At 44.5% G+C, this 21,545-nt stretch overlaps 1 long non-coding RNA gene across 6 annotated transcripts in view; it reads left to right on the top strand.

Moving 5' to 3' along the window:
* The window catches only part of LOC140623092 (uncharacterized), a 28,458-nt gene extending 10,551 nt beyond the window's left edge, over window positions 1–17,907 (top strand). The window contains exons 2-6 of one of the 6 annotated variants that reach the window (XR_012022781.1): window positions 10,366–11,036; window positions 15,289–15,468; window positions 15,924–15,984; window positions 16,785–17,031; window positions 17,639–17,907. This is a non-coding gene — a long non-coding RNA (uncharacterized lncRNA). Of the gene's footprint in view, window positions 1–10,365; window positions 11,037–15,288; window positions 15,469–15,923; window positions 17,032–17,638 lie in introns of all 6 variants that reach the window. The other 5 variants (XR_012022785.1, XR_012022776.1, XR_012022783.1 and 2 more) reach the window with 5 other exon arrangements.
* Window positions 17,908–21,545: the final 3,638 nt, after the last annotated feature.

Here is a 21,545-nt window from a genome sequence, read left to right as displayed (position 1 = left end):
ACAAAATCCTCTTGACAGGGTGGTTCAGACAATGGACATTCATCTCTCAAAGTTCTGGAGGCTGGAAGTTCAAGGTCATGCTAACATGGCCAGTTTCTGGGGAGGGTCCACTTCTTCTCTTATAGATAAGTGTCTTTTCATTGCATCCTCACGTGAAGGAGTGCAGAGAGAGGGAAGCAAGCTCTCTGGTATCTCTTCTTGGAAGGACACAACTCTCATCATGAGGCCTCCACCCTCATGACTTAATCAGCTCCCCAAGGCCCCATTTCCAAAGCCATCACTTGGGGGATTAACGTTACAACACATGAATTTGGGGAGGGGACAAAACATGAAGTCTGTGACAGATGATTACAAAAATAATTTTTCCCCATTTTTCCTCACCTGACTTGAGATTTAAAGTCCTCAATTGGCCTACCTTTTGGCCACTGTCAACAATTTGGACAGAACAAAGGCATACTATTTACATGTGTAATTCCACTGTGCCAGTTACCCGTTGCCATTAGAAGTTATAGAATAATGATAATAAACCAACGTGAGTCTCAGGGGCTTACAGCAATACATGTTTATTACACAAGCATCTAGAGTTAGCTCAGGGTCGGCTAGGAAGCTCTTCTTATCAGCTGAAATCGTTCACATGTCTACCATTAGCCCCTTGTTGGGTGGGCTTCAGCTTTACATGTCTTTTTTCTGCATTTCTCCTTTTCCATCAAGCTAGCCCAAACATTTTCTACATTTACACAGACTCAGGAGAAAAGGCAGAAATACTCAAGGTCTCTATGCCTAGGCCAGAACTGTCACACCTTCACCCCCACCACATTTTGGTGGGCAAACTCCTATTTAAGGGACAGAGAAAATGTAGTCCACCTTTTTTAGACAGGATCGGCTAAGTCGCATGTCACCTGGCAAACGGCGTGGTTACAGGGAGGGGGCAAAGCTGGGACCATCAGAGCGACCTTCACCAAGGCTATACACATCATGGGGAGGTGGGAGGAGAACTTACCAGAAGGCGTCCAAACTGCCAAAAGGACATTTAGGTTAATTCTGAGAAGCCAATTATAACAATAAATTTTATACAAAATATTAAAGGTGTAATGTGTGTGTGTTTAGATTTCTTTTCATCAGATTCTCATATTAATTTAAGAATCAAAAGAACACCATACAGGGACGCCTGGGAGGCTCAGCTGGGTAAGCATTGGACCCTTGACTTCAGCTCAGGGCCTGCCCCCGGGGTCCTGGATTCGAGCCCCATCAGGCTCCACACTCAGAGGGGAGTCTGCCTCAGATTTACTGCCTCTCCCTCTGCCCCCTCACCTCGGTCTCTCTAAATATATAAATAAAATCTTTAAAAAGAGAGAATATGACATACACATTGATCAGAACACACAGCGGCAGTTCAGTCCCAATATCGAGCTGTAAAAGCTTTGACATAGCTCTGCACATCCGGGCCTCAAACTCTTTGTCTGTAAGCTCTAGGTGTTCCCTAGCTACTTAGCATCTACGGAGTAGAGTCTCTCATTATTCTTCCATTCTTTTTTTTTTTTTTTAACATTTTATTTATTTATTCCTGAGAGACACAGAGAGAGAGGCAGAGACACAGGCAGAGGGAGAAGCAGGCTCCTTGCAGGGAGCCCGATGCGGGACTTGATCCTGGGACCCTGGGGTTACCGCCTGGGCCCAAGGCAGATGCTCAACCACTGAGCCACCAGGTGTCTCTTATTCTTCCATTCTTAGAAGGCCCCTGTGGACATATAATTTATTGAGATATTAGTTTGTGTTTAGTCCTCAAATGTTCAAAACTTCAGAGTAGCCAGATTAGAAGGGCAGACCCTGAGACTGGAGCCAGCCCAGTAAAACCTGCCTTGGCCATTTACTAGCTGGGTGACTCAGGCAATTTACTTGCCCTCCCTGGGCTGCAGTTCCCCTGCCCATAAAATGGGAACAGTAATAGTCGTATCCGCCCCTTGGGTTGTTGAAAGGCAGAAATCATGACCAGCACTGGAACTTTTTGTTCTAGCAACGTGTCATGGCTGTGATCCTGCACAGTCACCAGCCTCCTAGCGCTAGGACTGTGTCCTGCCTACGCTGCCTCTCGCCGTCCCCCGGGGTTGGTGACTCTGAACACCGCGAGGCCAAGGCCAGTACGGTGGCTGTGCTTGGTGGCAGAAGAGAGCAGCTGTGGGCGGGGACCTCACCCCACCTTCCAAATCTCGGGGGAGGGCATCGTGCTGGTGGCAATGAATTACATTCACAACTGCAGCTGCCACGGAGCCTACGAGATGCCCGGTTCTCTGTCTGCCTTTGCAGCCGCTGGGGTTGACAAAAGCCACACCATGCTCATTTTTATGACACTGTCCACGGGAAGGGGAGGGGGGTGCAACCTTCTTTCCCTAGGGTGCTGATTGCAGAAGCCGTGAAGGCAGGGGGAGGGTGAGATTTCCTAAGAGGAGAGGATGGCTTTCTGCGGACCCACGTGGAAGCACCGCCACCACCACCGCCACCTCGGAAACCAGAGTCAGGGCACACTCAGGTAGACGCCCCCTTATCTCTGAGAGACGCTAAGCATATTTCCCCAGAGGACCAACCTGCTACTAAAATCTTAGTATCCACCTTCAAAGACACTGTGAGAAATGCAGGAGATGATGGAGAGGAAAGCAGCTGTTGCCATAATGACAAAGCGACTGGGTTCCGTGGAGGATTCCTCTGAATTTCCAAGGGCAGGGGATGTGCCCTGTTCTCTGTTATCCCCACGCGTGGTGTCTGACCCAGGACTAGATGTCAATACATGTTTTTAGACTGTACCAACCAGAAACTGCAATTCCACTGCAAATGGGGATGCCCAGAAATCGGGGGATTAAGGAAGGGAAGAATGTAGAGAGAAAGAAATCCCTCTGCCAGAATCAGAGCAGAGAGGATGCCTATTTGGGCCTGCGGAGAACCGGACTTCATGGGAACCAGGGGGACTTAGCAGTCACCCCAACCAAGAGTGCCTTCTAAGGAAAAAAGATAATATTGCCTTTTCAGATTAAATCATGATTCAAAGCACTTAGGCTTCTTATTCTATGTCTACTTATGCATTCACTTATTTCATAAATTTCTCAACCCCAACTTCATAAGTGACAACCTTCAGAATTAACAGGACAGGTAAATCGGGCTCATTTTGCTGCTTTAAAAACTATTATTTTATCTACTTCTGAAACATAGTAAAGAATCTTCTTATGAGACTCAAGGCAATTCCCCTATTTTTATGTGTGTGTCCCCTAGAATCGGACAATGTGCCAAGTATGGGATGGTAAATGTAATAAAGCCAGTTTTTCCTGAACCTCTATTCCACCGCTCACTCCAGTAGGCTGTGTACACAGGTATCTTTAAAGAGACAGAGACTCCACACCAACCACCCGTGTTCACACCACTCTCCCAACAACAGCTGTCACCTGTCCCCTCTGAGCTGCAATGTTCTCACTTCTGAACCTTCCCATAGGACTCTTGTGATAACATACACGAAAGCAAAATGTGAAAAGTATAAAGCGCTTGCTGTATTGAGAAGTTTTAATACTGAGCAGTTTGAAGCATTTTAATTATTAAAACAGTCAATTGACATGCTGAGGCATAAATATTTCTAGAATACAAATTTGAAAAAAAAATTAAAAATTAAAAATTTAATGAAAAATTAAAAATTTTTGAATTAAAAATTAATTTCAAAAACAAATTTGAAAATCTGAAAATGACTTTCAGTTTGACGAATTTTCGAATATTTAATGTGGGAAATATCACGGACATGTCAGAGAATACACAAAAGGAAATTCGTATGATAAAATGTAAAATTGAAAATTAGGAACCTTTCCAGAATTTATACTTGAAGCCCAACGAGTCATGCTACAAATATCTTTTAAAATTAGCAACAGTTTCTAACAGTCTCTTTAAAGGTAAAGGTTTCTTCACAATAACTTTTATGGAAATTTTCACTTTGCTTAAGCTGATAAAGACTCAGATCAGATAGAAAAAGTATCTCTAGAGAAAGAAAATCAAATTACATGCATTATAAACTTTAGACTTGCAGACGGCAGATCAAATCTGGCTTGTCTACAACAATTACAAATCATGGAGTTGAATTTTGAATTATCAAAGTTTGACTTTAGTATCTCCTTAAAGTATTGCTTTAAAAAGAAAAGAAAGAAACAAAGAAAGAAATATCCACAAGAAATGATTCTGCAAAATACGACTTGTCAATCTCTGAATGCCAGACTCCATCCTGATTTTATCCAACAAATCTTCCTAGATTGTGATGCTTGCAGAAGAACTAATATCATTTGCATTGTCCAGGGTAGGTTTTCTTTTAGATGCAAAAGCGGCGACTTTAATGTGAAAGAGAAACAAAGAGTTTTGCTTATCATAACTCCAGTAACAACTGGTGACGAAAAAGCAAATGATTATTTAGTGAGAACTTCTAGCCATGGTCTAGAATATCAGAAAGTAAAGCTGAATTTAAGAATGTGTGTTGCTAGGGGATTACTGCCTCACCTCTGTTTTATTTTTATTTTGTCATAATTAATAATCCCACACGATTGCCTATTCTCTCTCCTCTTAAAATCTTCCTTTGCCACTTGCCATCACGTGAGATTGTCCTACCCCAAGAGTGTTGGTGAAACAGACCATCGTCTTCCTAGGGCTCCCTCTCTTGTTGTCTCTTTGTTTAAAGCATCTACCACCATAGGAAAAATTAAAATCTACGTGAGGATATTAGAAAGCTTTGAAATCTGTGCTCCCAGTTCCCGCTGAGCAGACATGCCTGGTTCCCACTTCCTCTGGTGCCCGGCTCCTCTCTTCAACCCTCCAACCCCAGGGTTGGCAGCAGCTTCCCACGACTGCAATTCTCGAGGTTCCCCTGTCTTCTGGTTGCACTTCCTAACGCTTTCATGACTACATGTAATAGACTCCTTTTATTAAATTAGCTAGCATGGCTTCTGCTGGCAGGTCAAATCCTCTCCAATAAGGGAGGATACGCTGGTGATTCTTTCTTCATCAAAGGTCTCAAACAAGGTCATTAAACTACAAGGTAGCAACATTTTCCATAGCTCCAGTTCTGGCGAAAGAGCCACTGCAAATTTCAGAAAAACTCTAAGAAGAAAGTCAGCGAGGGGCGGGTGGGGAGGGGGGGTTTACTTTCAGGAAGATCAAAAGACCCACAACTGGAGCTTCAAATTTCCCTTTGGGATGTGCTGGTATCAAAGAATTGCTTAGTTAACCAAACTCTCCAATAACCTCTCACTCTGTGATGTGTACGGTTTTATTTTCTTAATTTCATGTAATGTGATAAGAAAAGTAGTTCCAGGCTTCACTTCCATCCCTAGAATGGGAGAGCATGATTTCTAAATTCTTCCTACATAGCAGTTCTGGAGAACCCTCCATATTTAGATGGGGAGCTAGGAAAATATGTCATTATTTAGGGAGCTTTCGAGTTAGGCTTTCCCCAAAACCTGTCTTGGAGCTTCTCTGTTGAAGTCTACAGCAATTCAATCCATTTGTACCTCAGTTCCAGGTCCCTAGTACAGTCTATGATGGTTTCTTCTTGCCATACCCCATACCTAACCCATCAGCAAGTCCTCTCAACAAGATTTCTCACATCCCTTCTGTCCCAGCATAATCCAAGCCACCATCATCTCCTGCCTGGAAAATTGCAATAAACTCCAAAGCGGTCACTCTGCTTTATTTCTTACACTCCTATAACCTCTTCTTAACATAGCAGCTAGAAAGACCCTTCAACAGTATTACTCCTATTTGAAATCCTCAGGTAGTTCCCCAACATGCTCAGAGCAAAACCAAAGTCTTTATTATAAGATCCAGCATTTCCTACATAATCTGGACTCCCCTCTCCTTTCTGTCCTTACCTCCTACTCACTCTCCCTCTTTCTAATTCCATTACAGCAGCGTGGGTACCTTCACCGATCCTCAAACATGCAAGTAAGCACCACTCTCCCATAATTATTACCAGAACACTTCCAAAAAAAAAAAAAGCATCAAGATATAAAGAAATATAATTATTCATTAGAACTTAAAGTTATATGGAGAGAAAATTTCCAAATGTTCTTGATAGCTCTCTATCCCCAGCTTTGGAAAAGCTCAAACGCCTATAAAAAGTGGTCGCTGCTGGGTACAAGTGTTTCAAGCCTTCTGTCCAAGCTTTGCCTTCTGTGCCCTGGTCAGGACCCTGGTGCTTTATCTCAGTCTCTCTAAGTTTTATCTCCTCTGCTTTCATGACTCACTCCAGCTTGAGTTCAGCTCTGTGTGTCTGAATCTCAACTTGGCTTCTAGGTGTGTCTTTCATATTTCCCCTTGCTCCATAATTTGCTTCCTGAGGGCAGATCACACTCCCACCCCCATGCCCAATTCCAGCCATGTACATAACATGGCTAGGAGTCCAGACCCCCACTTTTTGAATGGAGATGACTATGCCATTGAATAGCCAAAATAAAGAGAACAAAAACAAAACAAAACAAAACAAAACAAAAACGGAAGGAAGGAAAATGAAAAGAGAGGATGCAAGAACGAAAAGAGAATAACAACAGAGGGAGAGAAGGAGGATGAAACACAGCAAAGACCTAGGAGACCTGCCTTTTTATGCCTGTAAGGCTACAGTTCCCAAATTCTAAAGCAACAAATTTGTGATACTAAATGTACTTTTCTTTATTATTCCATTAAACAATAGGCAAGGGTAGGTATGATAACAACCATAGTTTTAAAGTAGTGAGAGACAGGGGAGCCCAGGTGGCTTAGTCAGTAGAGCATGTGACTCTTCATCTCAGGGTTGTGAGTTCAAGCTCCACGTTGGGTATGGAGCCCACTTTAAAAAAAAAAAAAAAGCAAAATAATGAGAGACAAAGTATTTCAGAACCTCAATAGCTGTAATGTAACGTGAAAATAGCTGTGATTTCTACAGATGATAAGGTCATATTAATGTTAATATGTAATAATAGTGTTATATTAATATTAGATGACACGGTCTGCTAACATGGTAGATGGATGTTGCCTAAATTCAAAATGAAAAACTGGTTTTAGTCAGAGATCAGTGAGATTAAAGACACAATATTATTGCCATCCAAGTTCCTACTACCTCAGTAGGCTATTCAAGAATCCTTTGGGAGTCCACAGACCCCATAATCAGAGCCCCTATGAAAAATATATAAACCAAGGAATGAAAGAAAATTGCTTCTGTATGTCTCACACTGAAACTAATTGGAAAAAAATGTCAATGAGGATATTTGTTTCAAGAGTTTCCTTTATGGTCCTATACCCAACATTCCAAAACTTCACTCTTTCCTAAAAAGAAAAGCAAGACAACTTTGCTACTGATGGACAATTCAGTTCAGTTACTTTGAGGCTACAAGGCTAAACTATGGTCAGTTACAGATTACACAGCACTTGTCATTTTGAGTGGTTTGGGTTTGATTCTTACTTGCTTGCTATAATCTGTGAAATGGGAACAAGACACCTGCCTCAGGGTACTTGCTGCTCCTGATACATAGTAAATGAATCCTCAACAAAGGTCAGTTCCCCTTCCTTTTCATTCCCTGAACATCAGTGAGATTTGAACCCCCATGAGATCTCTGGACCACCCAAGTTTCTAACAACATTTATGCCCCCTAGTCAGAGGATGAAAATGTGAGAACTGATTGAAGTAGATCCATCTTTAGGACTTAAAAAATATTAAAGCATAAGGCTTTAGCGATCTCAGATAGCACCAGACATTTAATTCCTAAATGCTGACATTTTATCTTATTGGAGAAGTGAATTTTTATAGGGTTCATTTTTTTTCTGAATAGAAAATTATGTTTGAATTTTTAATATGAATTACTTATATCCAAAGAGATCTTTAAAAATGCTGACAAGAGATTCTAGAAACACTTAAATTCCAAGGCTGAACCCATTCCAGCATGCATTAAAATAATGGTGGAAAGAGATGAACTGGGAGGACCACTTTCTTCTGTCTGGAATTGTGCACAATCCTTTTGAAGTCAGGAGTGGGGAATAAGTTCAGGGGCTTTAGGATAATTCTCAATTTGGCAAGGGAATTTCCTTGAGGCAGGAAACACTAGCCCAAACTGTATTAATGTATTTATGAAAGTAGTTACATCATTGCGGTTTGGGGAATGATTTTAAAGCTTAGCAAAATGTGAAATTAATTTTTGATTTCCTTGTTCCAGATTCCTCTTCAAATCCCTGCTCTGTTCATTGTTTTAAAAAATATCTGCACTTCCTTTCATTGGAAGCACATTCTTTTTATTCCCCAAATATTTGCTGTTTGCTCGAATTTAAATTAATTCTTTCAAGTGTTTTGCAAGTCCCCCACCCCCGTGTGTCAGACACTGTGTCAAGAACTTGGAATACAAAGTGGATTAAGAGATGGTCATTCCCATCAGTGGATTTAATCATGCAGATGGCCCGCCTCAGAATGAATTGCAATGGGTCCCTGGATATGTCAAAGAGATAACGGCGCTCCCATGTTTATTGCAGCATTATTCATAGTAGCCAAGACATGGAAACAACCAAAGTATCTGTCAACAGATGAGAGGATAAAGATGTCTCTGTGTGTATATACATATATATACACACACACAGACATGTACATAAAATGGAATGTTAGTCATGAGGAAGAAAATCCTGTCATTTGCAAATCATAGATGGAACTTGAGGGCATTATGCTAAGTGAGAGAAGCCAGAGAAAGACAAACACTGTATTTTATCACTTAAATGTGGAATCTAAAAAAGCCAAATTTATAAAATCAGAGAGTAGAATGGTGGTACCAGAGATTGGGGTTTAGGGAGATTGGGGAGTGGTCAGACACTTTGCAAGGGTACCAGTTTACAAGCAGTAGGTAAGTCAGTCCTGGGGATCTAATTCAGAGATAGTGATTGTCATTGATGATTCTGCATTATAAACCTCAAAGCTGCTAAGAGACTAGATCTTGATAGTTCTCATCACCAAAAAAGGGTCAATTATGTGCCAGAAGTAGCTAATGCTACAGTGGTAAGATCTGCGATATATAAACGTATCAAATCAACCCGCTGTATTCCTTTAACCTACATGTTACGCACATACCTAAATGTTGTATGCCAATTATATCTCACTAAATATAATTATTAACAGAAGTGTTTACCTAAAAAAAAAAAAAAAAAAAGAGAGAGATCCATGGACTGGTGAATGGATAAAGAAAATGTGATATATATATATATCACACACACACACACAATGAAATATTATGCAGCCTTAAAAAGAAGAAAATCCTATCACATGTTACAACATAGATGACCCTTGAGGGCATGATGCTAAGTGAAATAAGCCAGTCACAAAATCACAAATACTGCATGATTCCCCTCTTATAAAGTATCCAAACCAGGCAAAATGATAGAAACAAAGAGAAAGATGGTTGCAGAGGCTTCAGGAAGGGAAAATGGGGAGTAGTTGTTCATCGGGTAGAGAGAGAGCTTCTCTCCTGCGGGGAGGGAGGGACCTGTGGACCTGCTGCACAAGGGTGTGCATGTATGTGGTTCATGATCTTGTACTGCACACCTGGAAATTGTTGGGTGATTTCATGCGGTGTTTATTTCCTGCTACAATAAAAAAGAAGTCATTGCAATTGAGAAGGCTGCACTGCTAGAGAAGGGCTGAGGATACAGGCTGGGGTGTCGGCCCCATGGAGGGAGCAGGAGGTGCTATCCAGGAGGTCAATCAGGGAGGGCTTCCCACGGGACGAACACTTAGGATGGACCGCGACTGATCAGTAGAAGATTGCCAGGCATGAAGATGGGAAGGGGACAGGCCCAGGCGAAGTGAAAAATGCAGGAAGCAGTGAGAACCTTGGGGCCCCTATCAGGGGTTCCAGAGGGCAGGTACAGAGTGCCAGGTGCTGCTAAAGAGGGGGTCTGCTGAGTTGGATAAGAGGCAGGTGTGGGGCCAGGTGCACAGGGCAGAGACATTCTAATTGAAAATATTATGGACGAGAGAGCTCACCCCTGGTGTCTTAGCTCAGGCTGCGGAAACAGAATACCACAGAGCAGGGGGCTCGCACAACAGGCATTTATTTTTCATGGTTCCAGGGACTGGGAAGTCTAAGATCAAGGTGTCAGAGGTTGGGCGCCTGCTGTACACACACGGCAGAGAGAACCGGGTTCTGTTTCTCTCTTCCTCCTCTTTGAAGGACACTAATACCATCATGAGGGCCCCATCCTCAGGACCTCATCGACGGCTAAGCTACCTCCCAAAGGCCCTGCCTCCAAATGCATCACACTGGAGGGCAGGGCTTCAACATATAAATTTGTGGGGCGGAGGGACACGGACATTCAACCTGTAACTCTCGGCTTCACCAACAGCAGGGAGCTGATGCGGTAAATCTACAGGCAAGACCACAAACCACACACTGCAGAAGAGCAGCAGAGCATCGCTCCCAGGTCTGTGACCCAGACACTGCAGGACCCGAAGGGCACCGGAGATACCAGTGTTGCACAGCACTTAGGAGCTAGGGCTCCAGATTCTTCTGCCTGAGGGAGGGCTCAGTCCTGGCTCCCTGGCCTTGAGAAATTCGTGGAATGCCTCGGACCCTCAGGTTCCTCCTCTCTGACATGGGGATGAAAATAATTCTACCTACCTCGTAAGGAATCTTGGAAGACCTAAATAAGAAATGCTCAGCCCAGTGCCTGGTGGAAAATAGACACTCAGTAATCATCACTGTGGTTGCTTTTATTATTATCTAACCCATAAATTACAAGCCACTCAAGGAAAACCACTCAAGGAGGTGATTTTGACCTTGTAAGTATGAGAGATACTTGGTACCAATCAGGTTTTCAAAGCTCTCAATGAAGAAAACCCAAACACCGCATTAGAGCACACACATCCCCAAACAAACTTCTGAGCAGGAAAATGAAGTCAACCCCCCCTCGTGTGAGCTGCCTCAATAAAGTGCTTATTTGTATAAATGTTCACACAGTTAGGCTAACAGACGTGAAGGAAAAACATCTACTAAAATGTTAAGACAAAACACAAGGTAAGTGTCACCACTGTTTAGAGCTTTTAAATATTTAGTAGTTCATCCAGTTCATTTTCGTTTGTTTTTTTAACTGGCACAATTTTATTTTCCCCTCCTTCCATAAAACATATCCAAGAAATGCATTATCCAAAGTAATTTCATTACCGGAAGAATATTCATTAAGATGTTTGTGAAGTCCCGTGGTTTTTATATAATTTGCACTTGGTTCAACACCTTCCAGGACTAATGTGTCTCCAATTTCAGAGCAGTAAACATCCCCAAACCCATTCTGACCCGTGTTTCTTTTGGATGCGTAATGCTCCTCGATGGGCAAGAGGTCTATTGTCCCAGCCCAATCTGAGATCCAGACAAGCTGGGCTCACCCAACCCGTGCTCAAAAACCAATCCCACCTCCCCCCAATGCTTCGGGGCCAAATCATAAGGTGAAGACAGAGTTTAGGATAAAGAGGAACAAGAGTTTCATTGCTTTGCTGGGCAAAGGAGGCTCCCATAGGCTCTGGCCTTGGAAAAACTGCAAGCCCCCCTCTCGGTCCCCCTGCCTCCAGCCTCCTCCCCCTAGGAAGAGACTAGGGGGTTTTATAGGGAAATACGGGATCTAGCTTGTTTGGACAGGAATTGTGTACTTGTGGGATCCCCGTGTGGCTCAGTGGTTTAGCGCCTGCCTTCCACCCAGGGCGTGATCCTGGAGACCCAGGATCGAGTCCCACGTTGGGCTCCCTGCATGGAGCCTGCTTCTCCCTCTGCCTGTGTCTCTGCCTCTCTCTCTGCATCTCTCATGAATAAATAAATCTTTTTTTTTTTTTTTAAAGGAATTGTGTAACTTGCCACCTGCTTCCTTTGTCTTGTCTTCAGGGTGGTACCTAGCTCCTGAAACAAAAGGCTGAGAAGGGAGAAGGGGAGGCTTGCAGAAGAGAGGAAAAGAAAGAAAGAAAGAAAGAAAGAAAGAAAGAAAGAAAGAAAGAAAGAAAGAAAGAAAGAAAGAAAGAAAGAAAGAAAGAAAGAAAGAAAGAAAGAAAGAAAGAAAGAAAGAAAGAAAGAAGAAAGAAAGAAAGAAAGAAAGAAAGAAAGAAAGAAAGAAAGAAAGAAAGAAAGAAAGAAAAAAAAAAAAGAAGACAGGAAAATAATTACTTTAGAATTGAGCTTCCCTGAAGCATGAGTGATTTTTGTTTATGTTTTTAAGTGATTCCATTTCCCCACTTTCACGCCTTCCCTTTCTTTTTTATAAGATTTTATTTATTCATTCATGGGAGGCAGAGGCAGAGGCAGAAGCAGGCTCCCTGCGGGGAACTCGATCCCAGGACCCCGAGATCATGACCTGAACCAAAGGCAGACGCTCAACCACTGAGCCACCCAGGTGCCCCCGAGCCTTCCATCTCTATGGGAGGGGGTGTCCTACTTGTCCGGCAGATTTCTACAGGCCAGGGGCATCATCGGGGGATTTTTACTATGGAAGGCTTGTACTTGTTTTTCACAATTACCCGAACTCTAAAGGTAGATAGACTGTGTTTGCAGACATAAGGCACACACCAAACGATGACCTTTAGCAGCACGTACACTCCTGGGGCCAATAACAAAAGGGTTTGAACAAAACAAAAAATGCCCAAGAAGATGGATTTAAGTCCATCTGAGATCCATGAGAAAAGACCTGAGAGCCAGTCAGTGAGACCTGTGCCCATTCCCTCCAAAGGAGAAGTTTGGTGACTTAGAGATTGTTGCAACCAGGTGCCCTGTTGCCAATTTTTTTCTGCACTACTCTCAAAGCAGCAAGAGATATTTGTATGTGTACAGTAGGATGTATTTGCAATGGCACAGATATCCTCTTGCTTGGCCAACATAAAATCTAAGGCCACAAGATTCTGAATTGCTTTTATGAGGATAATGGATTTTTCTGACCCTACACATCACCACTTGGGATTGGGAAAACCTCAGTAGTAGGTCGGTGTCCATTACGGACTTGGGAAAAATTCTTTACTGGATGTATGAATGGGTCATGGCCATCCAGAATAGACTCTGCCCTTGGAAGGCAAATCACTCAACGACCTGTGTAGATGAGCCAAGGTCTGAGCAATGTGAACTAGGACATTATCTCTCCATCCCACAGGGAAGGCCAGTATAAGGCAAAGCATAAATAACATTGCACACTCATTTTTCTTTTTTCTTAAATATGTATCTCGAATCTCCTAAGGGTTGAATTTCCCTTTGGGATTGGTCATCTGACTTAATATTTGGTGTAGGACACTTAAGTATGGTGCACCCAAGGTGTAATTCCTGACAATTTGAGGGATATTTGACAATATCCCAACTGTTGAGGGACAGTTTGGGTTATCAAGAGAACACTCTAAGGTCCTTTTCACTTCTCTTCCAACTGTTAATATGGGCCCTCTTCTTTCTAAGTCTTGAGTAGCACCTTAGTGGCCAGCCTTAAAAGGGTACAGTCGTGCTTCCAGTTGAGGTGGTTTTCTGAGAAAAACAAACTCATGAATAGTTAAGAACTGATTCAACTATCAAACATTCTGCCTTAGTTTCATTTTCTGAACCTAATGCATATCCTCTCCCCTATCTTGGAGAGCTAGGAATGGTCTACCATACGGAATTTCACAAGGGCTTCATTGGAGCCCACCTCTGGGACCACCCCAATGCAGAGAAGGGCAATTGGTAGGACCTGATCCCATTTCAGGGGTGTTTCCTGGCATGGTTTTGCAACTGTCCTTCTTAAAGTAGGATTCATTTTCCCTATTTTTCCCGTAGACTGGGGTCTCCATGGTGCATGTAATTTCCATTTCATACCCAAGGACTTCTTCCCTTGTTGAGTTGCTCCTGCAATGAAAGAGGGTCCATTATCACTCCGGAGAGAAGGAGAGTCCATACCTGGGTATTATGTCCTAGAGGGCTATCAATTCAGCCTTTCATGCTGATGTGCCCAAGGGAAGTGCTCTTGCTCCCATAACTCGCTAGCCACTCCTCACAGCATATCCTGCTCAGCACTGTCCGTGATCAAGAAAGCGACTGCCATCGGTGAACAAGCTCCAATCAGCCTGTGCCAATCGCTGGTCAGATAAATCAAGCCCACTGGAGTAGACAGTTTCAAACTTCCAAACAATTACGAAAGACAGAGACTCATTGGAAGGAGAAAGCAGCAGACTGTCCAGATTTGAAGAGCTCTCGGTGACATCTGGGTGATCCGAAAGAGGGGCTTGCTCTTTTCCCATTTGGCCTGTGGCCAACCGATAGCCCCTCCCCTCTTTTGCTCTTATAAAACTGATACTTGGGGAGGCACATATATAACATTGGGCTGAACTAATGCGAATTTTTTTTTTAAATTACTTATTTTTATTTTATTTATTTATTTTTTTTATGATAGGCACACAGTGAGAGAGAGAGGGGCAGAGACACAGGCAGAGGGAGAAGCAGGCTCCATGCACCGGGAGCCCGATGTGGGATTCGATCCCGGGTCTCCAGGATCGCGCCCTGGGCCAAAGGCAGGCGCCAAACCGCTGCGCCACCCAGGGATCCCCTAATGCGAATTTTTGAAGCCCTGAGGGGACACAGTCCAACAATGCTGGGTGATAACCCCCCATCTCTGGGTCTTGCCATTCAAAACTGAACACAATTGAGACTTGTCTTCAAAAGGAATACGAAGGAAGGCATCCACCTTTTATTTTTTTAAAGATTCCATTTATTTATTCATGAGAGACACACACAGAGAGAGAGAGACAGACAGAGACACAGGCAGAGGGAGAAGCAGGCTCCATGCAGGGAGCCCGATGGGGGACTCAATCCCAGGACTCCAGGATCACACAGTGTCTGAGCCGAAGGCAGACACTCAACCACTGAGCCACCCAGACACGCCAAGAAAGCATCCATCTCTGAAGTCCAACACTGTAAACCATCCACAGTCTCCTGGCATAGCCAGAAGTCAATAGAGTATATGGTGTGAATCCTGTAGGATGGATATCCTGTACTATCTCGTGGATAAGCCCTTAAATCTTAAATGAAGTGATACTCCTCCGAATGGGGCCTCCTCACTGGTAGAATGGGAGTGGTACAGGGAGACTGACGGGGATGAATCAGTCCACGTTGTGAAAACCGATTGAGAATCTGTTTCATGGCTTCTATTGTTTCCTACTTTAAAGGAAACTCTAACACAAGGCCATTTAGCTCTTTCTTTTAACAAAACTACTGTTGGGGTGGCTGACTGGGCTTGCCCAGATATCCCATCTGCCTAAACAGTGGTACTCACTTGTTCTAGATCTCAGGTGGTCCTCGACCTTCTTCCTTTGTCTTCTTCACTCAGCAGCAGTAGCTGGAGCCATAAGGCATTTTCACATGGAACTTAGAGCCACCATTGGCATTTCTCAGCTGAGAAAAGTTATTTGAGCAGCTAATTTGCATACAAGATCTTGCCCCAAAAGAGGAATTGGATAGTCAGGTATGTATTAAAAAAAAGCTATGACCCAACTTCTGTTCACCTAAATTTATATTCCAGTGGTTTTAACAGAGAGCTGGCCAGCGACATCTGCCACAGACAAGGTCAAGGGCTTAATGAAGCCAGTTTACTATTTATTACCAAGTAGCTTACTCTGGTATCCACCAAGATGTTCACTAACCAGGACCCCATTTGCTACTGCACCAGGGCTTCTGTAGGGCCATGCTTGTGGAGGCCATTGACCTGGTTGGAAGCCCCAGGTCCCTTCATCCACTATCCTTGTCCCATCCTTCACTTTGAGTGACCATCTGTTTCCCAGACCTTTCAGCCTGGCCTTCCATTTCCAGTCTAGAAAACTTCGGGCAACCTCACTTCCAACGCCCTTCTTCTTTATAATTGGTCTTTGCTCAACCTGAGATGTCCTGACTTGCCCTTTGTGTTGATGTCTCCTTTACCAGGTGTCAGAAGCAAAACCTGAATCAGCTTCGCCTTTTGTTCTTCCTCAGCATTCTAAGTCTTGTAAGCAATCTGCACCAAATGGGCCAAACTCAGAGTCACGGCACCCTCCACTTTAATAGCTTTTGCCTGGTGTCAGAAGCACTCTGCCTAATGAAGGACATATTGATCAGCTATGTATTCTCAAGGGCCTTGGTGTCTAAATTGGTGTGTTCAGCTATTTTTTTTTCCCTAGGGTCATCTTAACATGAAGGGTTTTGAGATTTCCAATTTAATGAATCCAAGGTAGAAAATGGACTATAGGTCCAATAATAAGCAGCCAGCTGGACTTGTCCATTCACTCCAACAGGCAGTTGGCACACCAAAAATTGCCTTACCCCTACATCAGGTGGGCCCCATCTGAATTGGGTGCCCTGTTGGGTCTTTAATGGGGAGACCCATTCCCATTTGTAGAGTCATAACTTGGGGGTCTCTCTTATTGATTGCACCCTCCCTTCCACTCCTCGACCTTGCAACAAAGGACAGAGATGTTCCAGAGAAACAGTATTTTTTTTTTTATGATTTTATTTATTTGAGAAAGCACAAGAGAGTGAAATAGCAGAAGGAGGGCAGAGGGAGAAACAGACTCCCAGCTGAGCAGGGAGCCCTAAGACCCTGAGGTCATGACCTAAGCCAAAGGCAGATGCTTAACTGACCAAGCCACCCAGGAGTCCCCAGAGAAACAGTCTCAAACCTAGTATTTTTTCTCCCTGTGGCAGAGGAAGGGCTGCTCGGGGTGATGGTACAGAGGCCTGACCACAATTTGGATTAAAAGGGTTCATTACACTCAAAGTCAACATGTCTTCATTTGCTTTGTCTTCCAGGGTTCAAGAATCATCAAACAGTGGAGATTGTTTCTCCCAAACTATAAGCAAAATTCAGTACACGCACCGGGGGACTTTCCCAATTATGGCAGAGGAATCTCAATGCTCTCCTTTCACTATGTTCCTTCTTTCTTGAAAGACATTCCCTGTGACTCAGCATCTGGGCAGCCACAAGGCCTAGAACAGGGAGGTCCTCGAGGTCAAACAGATGTCAGCAGGTGCCTCCCAGGGGCTCCTCCAAGTCCTGGTTAGTTTCCCACCAGAGGTCAAACTGGGAAACCATCCACCCCACTGGGAAACCATATGCCCCACTGGGAAACCCAACCACCAGCAATCTGGCCTCCACAGCGCGTTTTCCACCCTAGGCCGTGCCCAAGGGAGAGCTGGCGCAGAAACCACCCTGGGAGCCTCTGCTCAAGCCACAGAGTCTCGATGGGGGATCGTGCACAGGGTCCCTTGGTGGTCGCCAAACTTTGCTCCAGAGCCAAAACAGACTCAAAGACAGTTTGGGATAAAGAGGAACAAAGAGCTTTGTTATTTTGCCAGGCAAAGGAGGCTGCAGCCCACTCTGGCCTTCAAAGCTCTGCAAGCCCTTCCCCCTCAAGAAGGGGCTGGGGGTCGGGGGGCGGGGGGTGCTTTATGGGAAAATACAGATCTAGCTGGTTTTGACAGGAATTGTGCACTTGCTGCCAGCCTCTTTTGTCATGTCTTTAGGTTGGTATCAGGTTCCTGAAACAAAAGGCTAAGAAGGGAGGCGGGGAGGTTTGCAGAAGAGAGAAAAGAGGTTACTTAACGGAGCTTCGTGAAGCCTTAGTGCAGCCATTTTGATTTCTGTTCAATTTTACATTTTTAAGTGTTTTCAAAACCAGATACACTGAGAAGCTGCTCCCAACATGGGCATCCTGAGGACGGCCTCATCCCCCCACACTCCCTACTAGGAGATACCAGAGCAGAAGGAGGCTTTACGAATCCCTTTGGCCAAAGAGAAGTGGGAGTGCAGCCAGAGGAAGTGATTGCCCAAAGGCACACAACCTCTGCGGAGGCCCGGATGACTCCCCGCCACCCACCCTCTCTATGCTGCAACTCTATCACCAGCACCTTTTCCCCAGCAATAAAGCAAAAATGCCTCTTTATATCCCTTTTTTTTTTTCTTTTTTTTAAAGACCTTATTTATTCATGAGAGACAGAGAAAGAGGCTGACACAGGCAGAGGGAAGAGCAGGCTTCATGCAGGGAGCCCGATGTGGGACCCGATCCCAGGTCTCCAGGATCACGCCCTGGGCTGAAGGCAGGTGCTAAACCTCTGAACCACCCGGGGATCCCTACATCCCCCGTTCCTCCCAAAATCAGACAGCACGTTACACGAGGTTGGGGATAAACCAGGGTGGTAGAGGGGGTAAGCCCTGAGCTGCCATGCAGGCCAGCCTTTGGGGGCAGCATTCGAGGGCGGTTGACCACCCAGGCTCCCCAACCTATCATCCCACTCCCTGAATTCCTAACCTCTGGCCTAGTCTCCTCATTCTTGAGAACAAGAGTGTGATACCAGTTTCTTGATGGAAATGGCGTATGGTTTTAAGACAATGCTGCACATCAAACATCATCACGCAGGCCGACGTGAGTGTTATCGACCATACCCAGGGAAGGGCTGCTGGGGGCAGGAGAGGTAGCGGCCAGGGTAGTAGTTGTGGCGATGCTAGTACCCATCACAACGGTGGAGACAGCAGCAGTAGCCACGGTCCCAGAAGAGATGGTGGCCATAGCAGTAGCAACAGTCAGAGCAGGAACAAAAATGTTGTTCTTAGCAGGGCTGACGGCTCTCGGGAGCTCCAGCCAAAGGAGAGGGGGTGAAGCGAGAAGACCTGCATACCATGGCTCGTACAGAGCACACATCCCTGCCCACGAATGGACGGGGGTAGAGGCACCAAGGTAATACCAACTGGGTACAAAAGCCACTCACAACAGAACGTGTGCCCTCTGCGGGGGGCGGTGAAGAAAGCTCACCGTCACAGGCCTGCTGCTGGGGCACTCTGCCGAATTAGCCATTTCCAGAAGTCCACCGAACTTCTGATTTACAAACTTCCTTTCCAGTGTCTGGTGTGAGACGTTGCTCAGGACTTCAAAACAGATGCACTTCCAGGGTACGGAAGTGAGGCAAGCCAGGCCCACCCGGTGCGCCTTTCTAAGACACCGTTAGCTGGAACCCAGCGGGTAGCTACTGGGCTAAGAGGGCTGCAAGCGGGCGTTAGCAGAAGGGGAGACGGGGAAGGAACTGAGGCAGGAAGGAATGTTTCCCAGAACAAGCAGCTCCTACCAAGGAGACCTACGGCCGGGTGTGCAGCGGACACTCCCTTGGGGGTGCCGGCTTGAGCTGGACTGGAGCTGGGGACCCATGTGGAAGCCCCCAGAGTTGCCCTAAAGTTTCCTTTAGTCCATTCTAATACTAAGATCTCCTCCTCCTATGGTTGGGATTCTCTAGCTACTTTTTGAACGTATAATGTATGCACGGGCATGGTTTTTTTGTTGTTGTTGTAGTTTTTTAAGACTTTTATTTTATTTATTCATGAGAGACACAGAGAGAGAGAGGCAGAGACACAGGCAGAGGGAGAAGCAGGCTCCATGCAGGGAGCCCGATGGGGGACTCGATCCCAGAACCCCGGGGTCACGCCCTGAGCCAAAGGCAGGCCCTCAGCCACTGAGCCCCCCAGGTGCCCCTGGCATGTTGACATATTAATCATTCAGTTAAACTGAAGAGCCTAAGTAACAAAATGTGAGTTCCCGAATGGATCAAGCTCCCTCCCCCATTCCTCACCTTGTGTTCAATTTAATGTACCTCACTCAGGGAACCCCTGGAGCTCAGTTATAGGACGTGTGCACCACTTACGCTAAACCCATAACAGCTGTGCCAGAAGATGCTCAGCTCAGGTGCTGCATGTGGGGAGAACATGCTTAAGAATCCATAGGATGGGAAAACACTTCCTTCTTAAAAAAAAAAAAAAAAAAAAAATTCTTCTTAGCATTATAGATAGTTCTGAATGTTAAGTATTTTTTTCCATGGGGGTCAACAGGTACTTAAGCAGGGGCACCTGGGTGGTTCAGGGGGCTAAGAGTCCAACTCTTGATTTTGGCTCAGGCCGTGATCTCAGGGTTGTGGGATGGAGCTCAAAACTCCAGCGCCGGGTGTGGGGTCTAGTTAAGATTCTCTCCCTCTGCCTCCACCCCTCCCCGCCATGCACATGCCAGTATGCTCTCTCTAATAAATAAATCCTAAAAAAAAAAAAAAAAAAAAAAAAATACCTAAGCATTTGATTGCAGGAAAAATAGGGGACAGAAATCAGGTATTGGTGGTTTTTTCCATTTTCATTTCTGAGTGAATTTTTAAAATAAATGCAGGGACATAAAGCATTGAAGCAAGTTGCAATATGTTTCAGTAAACAAGCTCAGCAGTTCAGCTTTATAACAATTATAAATAAACCTGTTACATTTTTCTGGACAATGCCGGCATTTGGATTTCTTTAAAAACCAGTAAATTTCCTACTGCTAGCAAACAAAACCAAAAAGAAAACAAAAACCCTGGCTTTGGTACCAGGGTACCTGGATTTGATACCTACTTCCACTGCATACTGGCTTAGGTAATTTTTGGCTGATTAGCTAATTTCCCCAGGTTTTCTATCCCTCATCTGTAATACGGTAATAATGAAAGTGTAGCATTTTTAACTGGTAACAAATGATTTGACATCGTTCCTATCAACAGGTGGAGTCCATGTTCCCTCCCTTGGAGTCTGGCAAGGCCTCTGCTTCCCCCCCCCCCAACCCCCAGGTCCCATGGACACCACTGTTTTCCCAGATCATTTCATAAAAGGCTGTATAGTTCCCACCTCCTTGCCCGGATCACTGAGTGCTATGTGAGAGGTGCAACTTCCCCTCCAAATCCACCGATCCTCTATGAGGTAGAGAACAAACGTTTGTTTAAGGAAATGGTGGCACGTGACCATTCCCACCTTAGAAACCTTCCTTTCAGAACAAATGGGTCACCATGTTCTCCTCCTGACGTCTGGGGATGGGGATGAGATGAATCTACTTTAATAATAAGGACAGAGAGCAGAAAGTAGACCAAACTCCCACTGACAATCTCAGAGGTCCAGGTCTCTAGATGAGACAATAACTTTCAAATCTTTGTGAAGTTCAGAAAGCATTGTACCTTTTTTGCATATTTGTTGCTTTGGTTTTCCTTTGCATATTCCTCATAGTGATCCATTATGAAGACACCCAATCATAAAGACACATGTCCTTGCTTTGAGAAAGATATTGGGGTGTGAGCAAAGGAAAGAGGTACTAGACCCAATTCTGCAGCCAGTTTTAAGGGAAAAGAAATCCAACAGGTGCTGGTGGTAGTAATTTTAAATTGGAGGCAAGGAACCATGAGACCCAGAGCAGGGAGGAAAAGGTAAAAAAGGAGAACCGAGAGAAAGAAAAAGTACCAATATCACTGTAATTTTGTTATCGGGGGGTTATGATGTTCCAGGCACTCTTCTAAGTGTTTTACCAATTTTAACACCTTTAATCCACTGATAATAGTAGAATCCATTTGTCTCTCTTAATAATGTTAGCTAACAAACCATCCTCAATCTTAGTGGTGTAAGCTAACAACCATTTTATTATGCTCACAGAATCTACGGGTCAAGAATTCAGACAGGTCACAGTGAGCATAACTTTCCTCCACCTGCAATGTCTGGAGCCTCAGCTAAGACTCAAATATCTGGGG

This window comes from Canis lupus, chromosome 2, assembly GCF_048164855.1.
Source record: "Canis lupus baileyi chromosome 2, mCanLup2.hap1, whole genome shotgun sequence".
Lineage (NCBI taxonomy): Eukaryota > Metazoa > Chordata > Mammalia > Carnivora > Canidae > Canis > Canis lupus.
Note: the sequence above shows the minus strand (reverse complement) of the source record. Positions and strands in the feature narration are given on the sequence as shown.